This window comes from Lates calcarifer, linkage group LG23, assembly GCF_001640805.2.
Source record: "Lates calcarifer isolate ASB-BC8 linkage group LG23, TLL_Latcal_v3, whole genome shotgun sequence".
NCBI classification, from domain to species: Eukaryota; Metazoa; Chordata; class Actinopteri; family Centropomidae; genus Lates; species Lates calcarifer.
Window position 1 is genome coordinate 616,788 of NC_066855.1, and position 14,177 is coordinate 630,964.

Genomic DNA, 14,177 nt, shown 5'->3' on the forward strand with positions numbered 1-14,177 from the left:
GCGTGGCCTACACTCTCTAAAGCCCCAACAGCATTGAAGTCAATCACAGAATGTTATTCCACCTGAATGGAATCTCCTCTGCTTCCCGTCTTTCTCCTCCCCGGCTCCGAGCTGAGGTGATGGTGGGTTTAACCACAAACAGCCTGTGTGTCATGGCAGGATAAATAATGCTCAGTTTGGGATTGGTTTCACACTCAAGCGCTCTGATTGGATTCAACTGCAGCGTCCTGATAACAACCGCACTGTATGCAGCATCCTTCAAATGTTATCTCTTCCCAGCTTAGGTAATTGATTTCATGGGTGTAGGTATGCCACAGAATATCTGACATGTGGGCATTTAGAGGGATATTGATGTCCTACTTTACATCTGCTGACGTTTGATGGGAACAGGGAGGAAATCATTTGTTTGGGGGGGAAATGGCAGCAGCTCTGATCAGCGCTGCCTTGCTGTAACCTTCTGCTCCAACCTGATGCGAGTGAGACTGTTCATGTTCCAAAAATACGGCGTGAAAGTATAATACAGCTTTGAATACTTCTCACTTTGAAGGCTACAACTTCACCTACAGCGCGAGACAGGTGGTATCAAAATATGGAGCAAGAATATACTGTATATTTATACCAGGAGGAGCAGACACTTTCCACACACTTCCCTCTTTGTCAGCATATTCTTTTATGAAAGGCAGACAGCGGGGCATCCAGCCAGCATTCAGATGTACAAATACAAAAAATCTTCAAGTCCTTGACTTCTACAGTCCTCTCTCTCTCTTCCTCCCTCTTTCTTATTCAACACTCCTCAGTGGCTCCTTAATGCTTGAGGTTCCTCTCACACAGTCTGCACTTCAGAGGGACTATAGGAGGTATTACTTTTGCAAAAGGTGAAGGTCATCATTATGCAAAAGGAAGAATTTTCCAGGCGTCATGTATTATTCCAACTTTTCAACATTTTATCCCTTTTTTTCCTAAAGTTATCTTTTCTTTAACTCACAGAAACTGTGGAGTTGAGTCTCTGAATCAGCGTCCACGTCTTATTTACAGCTCAGTTGTTACTCTTTGTATTGGGAATCCACTGTAAAGTTTACAGTATGTCCACTGAGCTGCACAACAAAGAGACAAACCCAGAGGATTTAAACAACATTCTTAGTTGGAGTGCAGGGTGAGCAGTTTCACATCCTTCAGTGAGTGTCTGACAGTTACATTTTACAGCTCCAGCTAAAATGTAATTTTAATTTTAATTTGAATTCTTTGTGAAAACTCAAGATTGTCAAACACACCTATTTTAATAATAGTTAATAACAGTTCCCATGTCTTCCAGATTTGGCTAATTAAAATGACGTTTCTATCTGCAGTGATGATGTTTCTGTTTGTGATGCTGCTAATGACGTTCTTTGTACTTGCAGTGATTACAGTCCATGTGTTCTCTCTGTCCAGATGCAGACTGCACTTCACTGAATCCATATGAGGTGAGCACACTCTCCTATTTATGATAATAGAACATTTCTGACAGGTCACACTCAGTAAAAGAGGATGCATGAGTTTTATTTCCTCCACCATTTGGATTCTGAGAGCAAACACCTCTTACAGTGACCCTGGGTTTTATTCATAGAGGAATAATGATAGCAGCTTAAGAAGATAACTTTTTAGTCAGCACAGTAGGTGAGTGCTTCAGAACAAAAGCACTAGCTTCATGCTCAGACTAATACGCTTGACTTTGTCAAGAAGACTGCATGACACTGACTCCACATTCTGAGAATCAGCCTGAGATTCCTGGAAATCTGGAGTCTGTAATTCTGATGTGTTATCAGGTAGAAATGAGAACATGTTGATGTTGAACATCGCAGAGGTGCGTTTCTTGTAAAACACAATTTAAACTGCTCAGCTGTAATTAATCATTAAAAGAGGAAGAAGACAACAACATGGTAGAGGCTTCTTGGACGTACATGATCACCACTGACACTCCAGCTAACTTCAGCTCCTTCTGGTCTGAAGCTGTAAGAACAGGAAAGTCATGCATTCTTAGCTCCCTGCTAGCCTTGTCGTCACGAGACGTTAACAAGTGAGAGCAGATACAAATAAACTGTGAACAGCTCCTTTTAAATCAGTGGCTTCAGCTGTGTTAGTGTTAGCAGAGATGGTGTCTTCACAGACATTTGTTTGCATTTCTACGATTCTTTCCACCAAAAATCCCTCAGAGGCTGATGCACAGTCTGATCTAAACACTATGATTTCCATGCAGAACAAGGAAGGTAGAAGCAAACTGTCCTGAGGTCAGTTTGAATTTGTTGAATTTTTGCATTTGTGTGAGAAAAACAATGTTATTTCTTCTTCCAATGACAAAGTTACAAAGGCTTGCTTTAAGCGTCCTCGAATGTCGGAAGGCCTGCTCTGAAACATGTTGAACTGTCTGAAAACGTCCAGCAGTGATGAAACGCCGCTGAGGACTCAGCTGATAAAGACCGCAGCACTTCAGCGAGTCCAGTCATGTCCGGACGGCACTGCAAAATGACCTCCGCCATCTTGACCGTGCAGCAGTCAGGTTAGAGGCGAGCTTAACTTCATGTTGATTCCTGATTGGAGCTTCCACTTAGTCTTCCACTCCAATCATCAGTCTGGACATGAGACACGAAGTGAAGGTCTTCTCCTGAGTCCTGTTATAACCTGCAGTGACAGAGCGTACATTCAAATGTGCTGCATGCAGGAGTAGAGAGTCCGTACATATATTACCGTCTCCTCCCTCTACACGGGTCTGTTTTTTATTACTATTCATAATTCTGGTGATATTGACACAGTGATAAGCTGAATTGAGTTTATGAGGCTTCTCCTCTGAGAGGGATATCAACACGCACCTCTGAGTCAGCAGAATAGCATCCAAACTAATCACAATTTAATGGATCTCCAAGTCCCAAGGTCACAGAGATGTGAATAAAGCATAGCCCGGAGCGCACTTGGACAACCCCGTCCTCCCCACGTCCAGACCACTTCCAATGAGCTGAACATCGAGGTTAGATTTGCTCAAAATGGGCTCTACTTGCCACAGGCTTTATTTAAATATGTAGTTTCTCAGCAGGCTTTCCCTCAGTAATATCCGAATACTAAGACCAGCCATTCCCCGAGCTATTCTCTGTAATTCCTCACCATAATTCAGCAGTGCCAGGCTGAGAGGGAAAAGGCAGAGGGTGAAATTGGAACTGTGTCCAGAAAGCATCTTCCTCAGTTCAGGTCTGATATACAATACTTTATTAAAGCAATTATGATGTTGTGGTTATCTGCTAACAGGAGAGAGGTCCCTCTGCAACCTACTGTCAGCTAGCTTAGTCTTTCAAACATTTAGCTCATTTAGCTCGTTACAACACGCTGTAGAGGAGGTGATGCACATCCTCCCTCAGAATCCTCCATCATTGGTCTGCAGAGCTGTAGAGAAGTGAGGGGCAATTGGACTCACCTGGGTCATCAAGTGTAGTAATGGCAACTCAGCAAGCTTCACAGAGGCAACAGTAAAGCATAATGTCCCTGTTACAGCACGGAGCTCTGTAAAAGCCCCGAATGTTGATTAGTGTGTCTGTTTCTGACTTTAACAGCAATCCAGGATTAAAAGAAAAGTTTTTATGGAACGGTGATGTGCCTGTACATTCACAGAGTCTGAGCGAAAACAATGTCGAGCTGAAATCTTTGTTACAGTTAACAATGTGTCCTCTGAGAGAGCAGAGAGCTGTGGGTGGAAATCACATTATAGGATTTCTGACACTCTCATTTATCTGTGAAACGTTCATGTGTTATACCCAAAGCTTTAAAGTGATGAGAGCTGTGACTGTTTGTCTCCCTTTTGCTTCACCTTCAAGGAGCAAATCATGTGGCTTTAACTCACCGTTCTTTCACACACAGTTCCTACTTTATTGCTGTTAACAGCAGTGAAACTAAGGATCAGTTCAAAGTTTAATGTGATCAACATCCACAAAGATTTATTGAATAATTCTTGTGTGAATTTTAGATTCTCTCCCTGATTGGTTGGTGACATCGACCCACAAAGGACGCTCTAACCTAACTAACTATCTGTTAGTATAATTGGTCAGAAATACAGATTTGTGTGAGTCACATAAAAGCTTGTTGTTGTTTTTGTTATGAGACTGTATGACACATTGCCTCTGTGTGTAGTGACTCTAATACCTGCTTAGCATCCGTATAACATTGTTGGCATGTTAGCATGTTAACATTAGCATAACCTAACTGTACTGTCACAGAGTTGCTAGCATGGCTGTAGACTCTTAACAGCTGATTTATAGCACTATTGCTCTAAAGATGGAAATGTTACTTCACTTCAGTTCCAGACAGAAACTCCACACCTGCTGGATGGACTTTCACAAATTCTGTTTATCAGACACATTATTCATACTAGTTCATTTTAGTGTTTTAAAGAAGGAAAACAACAAAAAAGTTTGTCTGCTTTTTTTCTGCATAAGTCCAGTAAAGTTGGGAGCAGAGTCACCTCAGGGCTTCACATTCAGAGACAGTGAAGGATTGCAGCATTAGGTGTTTTGTAGTTGAGAAAGATGAATTTATTGATGGTCAGAGCTGAGTTCAGTCAAGTTTTGCCTCAAGAGAAATACATAAACAAGATTATCGTGGTTACCTTGGCCAGGTCTGCAGTCAGAGTAACTGTATGCAGGGTTATATTATTTCTTATTTTAGCCTTTTCTTTTGGCTGGCTCCCATCGTGTTGGTCCATTTTTAAGTGATTTTACAGAGTCTGCACAGCAGGAGGTTTTAGAGTAGCCCCCCCCCCACCCTCCTGCTATTTTTGAATAATTTAAGTGTCTTTGCTATCACGCAGGAGGCAGTGTGATATTGCGTGTGCAGTAGGACCATCCTTCATACAGCTTCTCTGTCAGAGATAAAACACGCCCAGTGGGCCCAGTGACACCAGCATCAAATGATTAATTAAGAAACACATCCTTCTGAGACAGACATTTCAATTACTGTGTTTGCAAACTTAAATTGTTCAGTTAAGAAAGGTGCACTGAGTCTCCCTCTGAGGACAGGCAGTGCATTGGGATGAATATAGATGTTTGGGGGTTTTTTTCCAGACCTGCTGTGATGGTGGTAAACACTGTATTTATGTCACTTTCTTTTTTTAAAGCTTCACGTTTTCATTTTAAACACATCAGACAGATCTGCACAGCAAAAACATGCACAGAGCTCTGAACTGATGCATCTTCTTTCTCTATTATCTGCTGAATAGAAAGAAACCTGTGTAGTTAAAGTGACACCGTAACGTTTGAACTGAACTCTGGCCACTAACATGAGTGTAGTGCTGCTGGAGCGCACCACAAAGACGCTCCAATGGTTTTTTCTCCAAGGGAGGAAACTGAATATTAGTATTTTCACAGTGGTCAGATTGATGTTTGAGGTTTCACAACATCAACTGATTATCAACTCACTGATTATAACCTACCTAGGACAGGACACCTCTGACCCCAGGATGGAGGTCAATGCTGACGAACGACTGACGAACCAGCAGCAGAGCCGCGCCGCTAACACGGATAAAAACTGCATTAACAGGATGTTCAAGAAGAACAGTGGTGGCACAGTCTGTTTAAACCCAGAGTAGATCTCACAATGGAAGTAAGAAAAAAATTTGAAAAAAAGTTTGAACCCTGCCGACTTCCACACCTCAGCACATCTGGCTGTTCACTGTCATTTCTTGGTTTTATTTTGGTATTCTCCTCCCCCTTGTGGGTTTTTTGTCACTTCCTGTTTTATTTTGGTAGTTACCTTTTCTGGTTTGTCTCTTGTGCTTTTACTTCCTGTCTTTGTCTCTTTCCCTCCTTTTTTTCAGGCCTCACCTGTGTCTCACCTGTAACCGTCCTCAGTGTGGCGTCTCATCTCTCCTCTTGTCATGTTGTTGTTGAACTGTGGCTCATCATGTCCTTCTCCTTCACCGTAAGTTTTTGTTCTTTTTGTTGAGTCCTTCACCACATGCTTGTGTCTGTGTTCAGGTCCTTATTCTTCGTGTAAAGTCTAAGTCTAGTGTTGTTGTTAGTAGCAGTTCTCTGATTCCACCTGCAGAGCCTGAACAGAAATGAGTTTAAACCAGTGACTCTGGGTTTTAGAGTTTTTAGATCTCAAACACTGCTGCATCTGAGAACACAAAAATAAAAAGTCTTAGGGAACTTAAACTTCCAAACACACTGGTTTGGTCCTTCTAAAGAAGAAAGAGGTGTAAAAAGGCTTACTGCAGCTCTACTGATAAAATCATGGATTGCTTAATAATTCAGTAGAAATGATCCCAGCATGCGAATGCCTCAAAATTACTATTTAAATCATTGGATGCACTCTCAGCACTTCTCACCCACACGCAGAGCAGACACTTAGAAAAGACAGCATCAAATTAGCAACAGTAAAAATCTTTCCAAGAAATAAAATAATCTCTTTTTCAAATATCCGTGAAGTCTGTGACACACACACACACACACACACACACACACACACACACACACACACACTCTTCCTCCTCCCATCCTGTCTAACCTTGTCCCTACCGTCCCTCCAGCAGACCCTGAAATAATTCATCAGCGCGTTCGTCTCAGAGACCCGATCCACAAACAGCCGCACATCCAGGCGCCAATCATCTGGGAAATTGATGCTCTGCATAGCACCAACATCCTCAAGGCGAGTTTTGGTTGGTTTGTTTGGAGGCAACGTTACGTTGAGTGAGTACAAACACAGAGCTGATCACACTCTGTTTTCCTGTTCTTAACGTCTCCATCCCACTTCAGGTTTGAACTGTTTTCTATTCGCTTCTGTTTTTCTTTAATTGAATTTGTTCTGTATTGACAAAGCACTTAAATCTATAGACTTCCTCCTCACTGGTTTTGTCAATAATAATATAAAGTAATTTCCTTTATAACTTGAACAGAATTCATTCAAACATTTTGGCAGTAAAACCACTATCAAGGGTCCATTTACTAAGAACTGGCCCTGAGGCGCCAGTTTTACAGGACAAATTCTAATCTGTTTTCACTCAGATGACGTCTCACTCTGTAACATAATGTTCTCTGAACAAGCGCTGTGCAAATGTTCATTATCTATCCAGCCTTTAATTGAGGCAGTCTTTATTTGTCCAGCAACACCAACTTGTAATGTGAAAAACAGTTTAAATCAAATCACATTTTACAATATTTAAAGTTGCTACATGTAGAGAAACGGAGCAAAGCTTCGACCAAGGAAGATTCTTCCTCCGCCCGTCCCTCTCTGTTTAATTGATTCAGTCAGTGACTGTGGTTTCTCCCTCTGTTTCTTTCCCATTTCTTCTCTGTGTGTTTTTCCTGTATCTTGCTGCCCAGTACTGTCAATGCAATCATCTAAACACCATCAAACCTCCTCAGAATCCACATCAGCTGCTGCACCCACAGATCAATAAAGGTTTGAAACTGTAAACTAGTGTCTCCTGATTGGAGATTATAAGTGTTCAGGCAATGATAAACCCAGTGTACACTTCCTGCTCGTCACCAAACAGAACAGAGCTGCGATGCACAGAAACTGATGCTCTCACTAAAACACACTGGAATCTGAAACGCCAAGACACCAGGCCTGATCCTGTTTCACTTTTACAGTATCATTTTTAATATTTTTATGGCTTTTGGCTGTGTGTGTGTGTGTGTGTGTGTGTACATACATTTACTTCCAGATGGCAGTGGTGATTTTTTTTTTTTTTTTAATTTTGCATCTCAAGCTAATTTGTGCAAAGCTGCTTCCCTGTTGCTACATGCCCATAATGTGCAGACTAATGTTTCTTGGTGGAATGAGTCCTCGCTGCAGGACTTGGCGCTTTAGGAGAGATGGTGACATTTGAAGTTATTTTACCTCATCAGGCGCAATGTGAAGAAAATGAAAATTACAACTCCAGGTAGATGGATCTGGACGTGCTTCGGAGACGATCCAGAGAGAGGTCATTAGTAATGATCACAATCAAAACTGACTTCACCTGTAATTGTGATATATGGTGTACACAAAGTCCACACGATAGCCGTCCTGTCAAGCAGCATCAAATCAGTGGGCGCTGATCACAGAACTAATCAATATACATCTAGTTCAAAAATGCTTAGTGGCATTTTGCTGGTGCTGTTTAGTCATTCCCCCGCAGTTAACAGTCCCTACGACAAGATAAATGGAGCCATTCGCAATAATGAGTGCCACAAGTACGCAGGTCAAAAGCTCTTTTTAGTATTAAATTAGAGTAAGGGTATTGAGTCACGGGTATTAAGTCAATTGAAGGGTGAAATTTGAACACAGCATGAAGCGGTGGAATTTAGGACAGCTCAGCAGTAATTGGACTCGATGCTTCAGCTCATAACCTCCTTTTTTTCTGTGCTCAGGAGGAATGAGAACAATTTGCTTTGTAAATGTTGAGCCTGATGCAGCCTGCTGAGGCCGGAGAGGCTGAGACCGGGGTCGCTCCACTCACAGTTTCACCTGTTCGTAATGCTCTGACTCCCTGTAGACACATATACTGTCAAGGTCAGCTGAGTCAAGACTTGTTAACAACCTTGACCTCACACAGACTCAGTGACGAGCACAGTCTGAGCATCAGGCCTCTGTTTGTGAGGAGTAAACAAACAGGATACAACAGTGTTAATGAATGGGTTTTAGATTTGTTGGTATGCATGTTTTTGACTCATGCTAAGCTAGGCTAACCACATCCTGACTCCAGCTCCCTACTTGGAAAAACTCAAAATATTGAACTGCTTTAGAAAAGAGGCCTGAAAACTCCCTGAATGTTTCATTAGTTATTCATTGTATGAATTATGAAATCATACAGTTATTGTACTTTTGATTACATTTTCACACTCTTGTTAGTTTCCCTCATTGTATAGATGATTAATTCATGTAATGGCACTGATTTTACTGTGGAGAGCCACGACTGGAGCGGAATGAAGACAATGAATAGACCAGATTAACACGTTTCCCTCTCAGTGATCCCTGCACCAACAACCACTCCAACACAACCAGCTGTGAGTCGTGTTTGTTCCAGAATAACTTAGTTTATCTGATCTTGCTTTAATCAGCCTCAGATGAGTCTCTACCAGCTCCTGCACACAGCCACCAGGTTGCACTCTGACACCCCGTCGTGTGGATGGATGCTGACGTGCGACAGCCAGTTTGGAAAGCCTAGCATCAAAAAAAACCCTTGAGCGAGGGCGAGTAGGACGGAGGTGAGCTGCTCAGAAAGGAATTATCTGACAGTTTCTTGAAGCTAAAGTTCCAGAGAGTGGAATCAGATCAGACTTTTTTTTTCTGACTCCCCCTCATCGCCTACATCTCTAACCCAACAGGATGACAGGTTACCAAACTCTGTCCAATTAGCAAGCTACTTGTGAGTCCACATGAATTTTGTTTGCAAGCTCTGGTTCACTCATCACTGAGGAGTGTGAACCCTCAGCATCACAATACAACAAACTAAACTTTTTACAGTATCGTTCAGACTGTAGGTGTTAGGATGCTAAGAGGAACTGTGTTCTGCTGATTGACGGACACGTTCTTCATATAGGAGCTAAAGTCACCACAATGTAGAATAAATGAAATGTCAGTGAACTTAAAGGATTTTTACTTTAGAGGCTCACATTTCCTTTTAATTTCTGCTCCATGAATTCAAAAGAGGATATAGATTTATATTCATATCACTTACGTTTGATATAGCGGTGTATGAACATTCTTTTTCACACTGCTGTGAAGTTTTCTTCCTCTCTCCTGTGTCAAATCGTGAATGTAAATCGTAATAAAGTCAGCATGATGCAGCACCAATTAACGAGCAGTCGCACGTGAAACTAATAACAATGCGTGTCATTTGTTCCTGCTCCCTGCTGTTTACACTCTGTCTCTCACCTCTGAAACACTCTCCTCCCTGTGATGCTGACGAGCCACATGATCAGAAAACAAGTCCACACAGGTATCAGACCTGTTCACCCACACACCTCAGACCTGATTACACTGATGACTGTATCCAATTAAGCCTGATTCGGGCTGACGAGTTAACCCAGCCCCATCGTATAAAACCAGCTTTAGCTTGTATGTCGTGGTAACCAGCAGACTAATATCATAGCAGGAGCTGGCAAGTTTCCATTTCCAAAAGAGAGAGAGATCAGCAGTCACAACATTTGCTTTTGTAACAGATAACGTCCTGTCATCCTTCCAACAGGGGCACAAGATCAGGACAAGTTAGAGTTTAGAAAGCTGTTCTCTGCTGCTGTGGAGTGTGGCTTCCACCTCACACACTTACTGTAAACTCCTCAGAGGTGCTGTGGAAGTAACATTATTAAAGACATAAGATGAGAGTTGGGGCTTCTCTGATAAGCAGAGGAAGCTGTGGTATTCAGATAAGCCTTCGCTGCCTGATGTTATATACACTTGAGCTCCATATCATAAACCATCCACGTCAAAGACACGCGATGTGATCGCAGTGCCAGAGAGATTAACACGGCCGGGACGAGCGTTGGCCCAACTTATGATAACCTTGTCATCAGTTGTCAGGTGTGCAAACTTCATCACCGTTTATATTTCATCCCGGCGGCGGGGAAGCCGGCAGTTAATAGAGATTTAGACCTTCAGCGATTCCTTATCTGCTCTGGTGCATCTCACAGCAAACTACTCCCCTGCTGTTCACTTGATTTGCCTTTTGTCTGAGAGCCCTCATGATATACAATAACTATAGTGTCTGCTACTAACTGATAGAAGGATATCATGCACTTATCACAGCAGAATTATCAGCTGTATAGCAGGTCCTAAAGGAGTGTTAAATTGATATCATGGGGGTGCTATACAGAATGATAAAACTGGCTCAATAAACTCACTGTTGAGGAGCCTACTGTACCACAGAGACACATTAAGACCTTGTAGAAATATTATAGGGATATTATAGAATATTATGGGGCTTATTTGTTGGGGGAAACTTGGTCATTTCACATTAATCTCAGGGGGACACTGAATGAATCAGGATCCTAACATAAAGCTTGAAATAACACAGTGAAGGGACACTGATTACCGAAACACAAATCGTGCATCAGCCCCAGCCCCGCTCCGCCAGGATAGCAGGATAGTGGTGGCGAGAAGGTAGTCATGGCAACAGGATGTCCGTGACACAAAAGCATGACACGTCCACACAAAGATACACAGATACACATCTCCATTCTATCTAAATTCAGTGACAAAAAACATACAGAGTCATTTTTGCTGCTCGAGAAGAGGACTGGGAAATTAAACATTGTTATGCCGCTATGACTGTAGATTATCCATTTCAGAGTATTTTGCATTTTGCTGATGGATGGGCTCATTTATATCGCTTGAGGAACAAATTAGATTGTAAGCAAGTCAGTAACTCTCTTAAACTTGATAATTCAGCCTGTTTATTTAAATCTTTACAGTTCAACAGCAGCTGATTTAATACGAGCTCTGTGATTTGTAAAGTTGAATTTCCTTCATTTTTTAAGAGGTGAATGTGTCGTAAACTCTGATGATAATGCACAGATTTTTTTAATTTTCCAGAGGGGATAAAACATTTTGGAAATATTTGTAGAAACATCAGCACTTCAAGTACCGAAGAGGCGTTTAGGGGCCATCATTATGCACCACTAAAACATGATTAGCTCTGTTTAGTCTATAGATAAAATATGTTTTCCCCCTTTTTCCAAAATCAGGAAGAAATCCTGTGTCCTCAGCTCGTCACCCTGTGCTGCATTCACCTGCAGTCTAACAAACTCCTGAGGGAATAACCTGGCTCATCCTTTCATACTGTCAAACTGTCACTTCATTTATTGATTATAGCTGCTTTAAATCACTGATGGAACTGATCAGCAACTGATACTGCTGGTTAACTGTCTACAGAGTTAGTGCCAGCTGATGGACAACACTAAACTTACACATCTTCTTTTTGGTAATTATAAGTTTGACCATCGCTCACGGGTCAAAATGAGGATACAGCTCCTGATTTCTCAGCAAAAATGAATTTGAACTGACTTTAAAATTAGCTCCTGTGGCTGTCCAGCCATGAAGAGGAGTAAAGGAACCAGGGATTGTTGGAGTAAAAGACTCACTTCAGTCACACCTGAGCTGAGGTTGCCTCTCAACACCAGACCACCATCTCTTTTCTATCAGGGTCATTTCGAAAGTGGCACTGGAGCCTGAATTTATCTGACAGCCCACATCAGTCTCTCTAGTTACACACAGCACTCATCCAATCCTGGCAGAAGAAAATGACTTAGCACTTTTTTCCCCACACGCTACGCTGCGGCTCAGTGACAGAAGGCATTATTTGCAAGCAAAAGAATTCTTGTCCCTGTTTGAGATATTTCCGATGTCGTGCCTCTTGTCGTTTTTTCTAAGAACAAAAATTAGAAAATAAAATCCTGAGGGAAAACAGCAACATTACCCAACTTAATGGGAGCTGCTTCAAACTCTGTATTTGATAATCACCTCATTATCCTGCAATCAGTCAACATAAAAGTTGAGTAAAGTGTATGAATTATATGAATTCCCAAACTGACGCTTAACAGAAGACTTTTTTGCATTATTTACCAGCGTTCATTGGCTGGTGTCTGGATGGAGCAGCCAGTTGGAGTGATAGATCTCTCACTCCATCATGGGTAATGGGGTAGACAGGAGGGAGTAAATAGGGGCTGAGGTAGCGCTGATAGAGAGCAACACCAGGGGCCAAGGTTGTGTTCAATACCATTTATTCAAGTTTATATGAAGCGGAAATCTTGTGCAAAAGTGCTGGACAGGAATCATTGGACTCCTTCGGCTCATGGCTTTCAATCACAGAGGCTAAACAGGGACAGGAAACAGTGGGAGAGGTGTAATAATTCAAGTCAACATGCTAAAGTGCCATATAGACATGAAGTGCAATCAGAAGTTATGAGCCTTAAAGCTCCTTAATCAATACTTTTCTATTATATACATCAAATGCCTGTGTGTTGTGGGGGTGTTGCTGTGGTCACTGAGGCTCAGCAGTGAGCGTCACTAACCAGGAGGTCGATGGTTTGATTCCTGGCTCAGTCTGCGTAGGCAATAATGTGTAAAGTACTTTCAGTGGTTAAGACGAGAAACCAGAACATAAGTTTATCCACAGTAAAGAATCTGATCATAACGATCATCGTTCAACTCTGCAGGCATCATCAGATCAACGCTGCTTTTTAGCTCCTTTCAGCTTAACTCCACACAAACAGACACACACAGTCAGAACACAGAGTGTTAGATCAGATATTTCCCTCAGTGGAAACGTGTGGAGACCACAGCAGAGCAGGAAGGACTTTCTTGAATGAGATGCCCACTCTCAGTATCACACAGCTCCACAGCCTCCAAAATGATCAGAATTCTGAGTCTTGGACAAAAACTGAACATTTTGACCTTGGTGCAGGGAGGATTTGGATCCTTGGAGTAGACTGCAGTAGTTTGAGCTCAGTGTACAAACTGGCAAATGAATGTATTTTTCAACTGTTTCAAATTTCACTCTCGTTCAAAACCCCCACTATCAGCCAGGTTCTGATGCTAATGCTGCCAACATATTTGCCATAATAACATTTTTAAGATGATGTCAGATGTTGTGTTGTGACTTCTTGTGGAGTACCTCTGCCTCCACGTAGCTGAACACAATCAATTAATGCAGCCTTAAAGCTGTAGAAACACAACACTTGTGAGTTACGAGAAAACGCTTATTTTTTCACGCTGTTCATCCTGCTCTGCCACACGGCATCGATCTCAGCAACACTGTCGTTACCCCTCTGTATGTTCCTGAACCCCCACGGGTGTATATGTATGTGTGATTTCTTTCTTCCCATGCTTTGTCTTTCTGTGGCTCAGTTTACACAGGCTCACTGGGGAAGGAGGCAGACCAGCAGAAAAGAGGCAATGATGAATGACACAACACACAGTCTCCCTCCTCCACCATCCCCTCATCCTCCTCTCCTTTTCTCTCCCTCTCTCCCTGTCTACCTGTCTTTTTCTCTGCTGTCTGCTTATCTCCCTGTGAGGGAGAAGAAGTCTGTCGTCTTCTTGTCATACGCTGTGGATGTCGCTGTGTAGCTGCATAAAGAGAGGACACCGTCCAGCAGTGGTACAGCCGGACACGATGCTGCTGGCAGTCCAATAGAAAGAAGGCCTTACACATCACTTCAAGGGCCTGTCACTCTCTG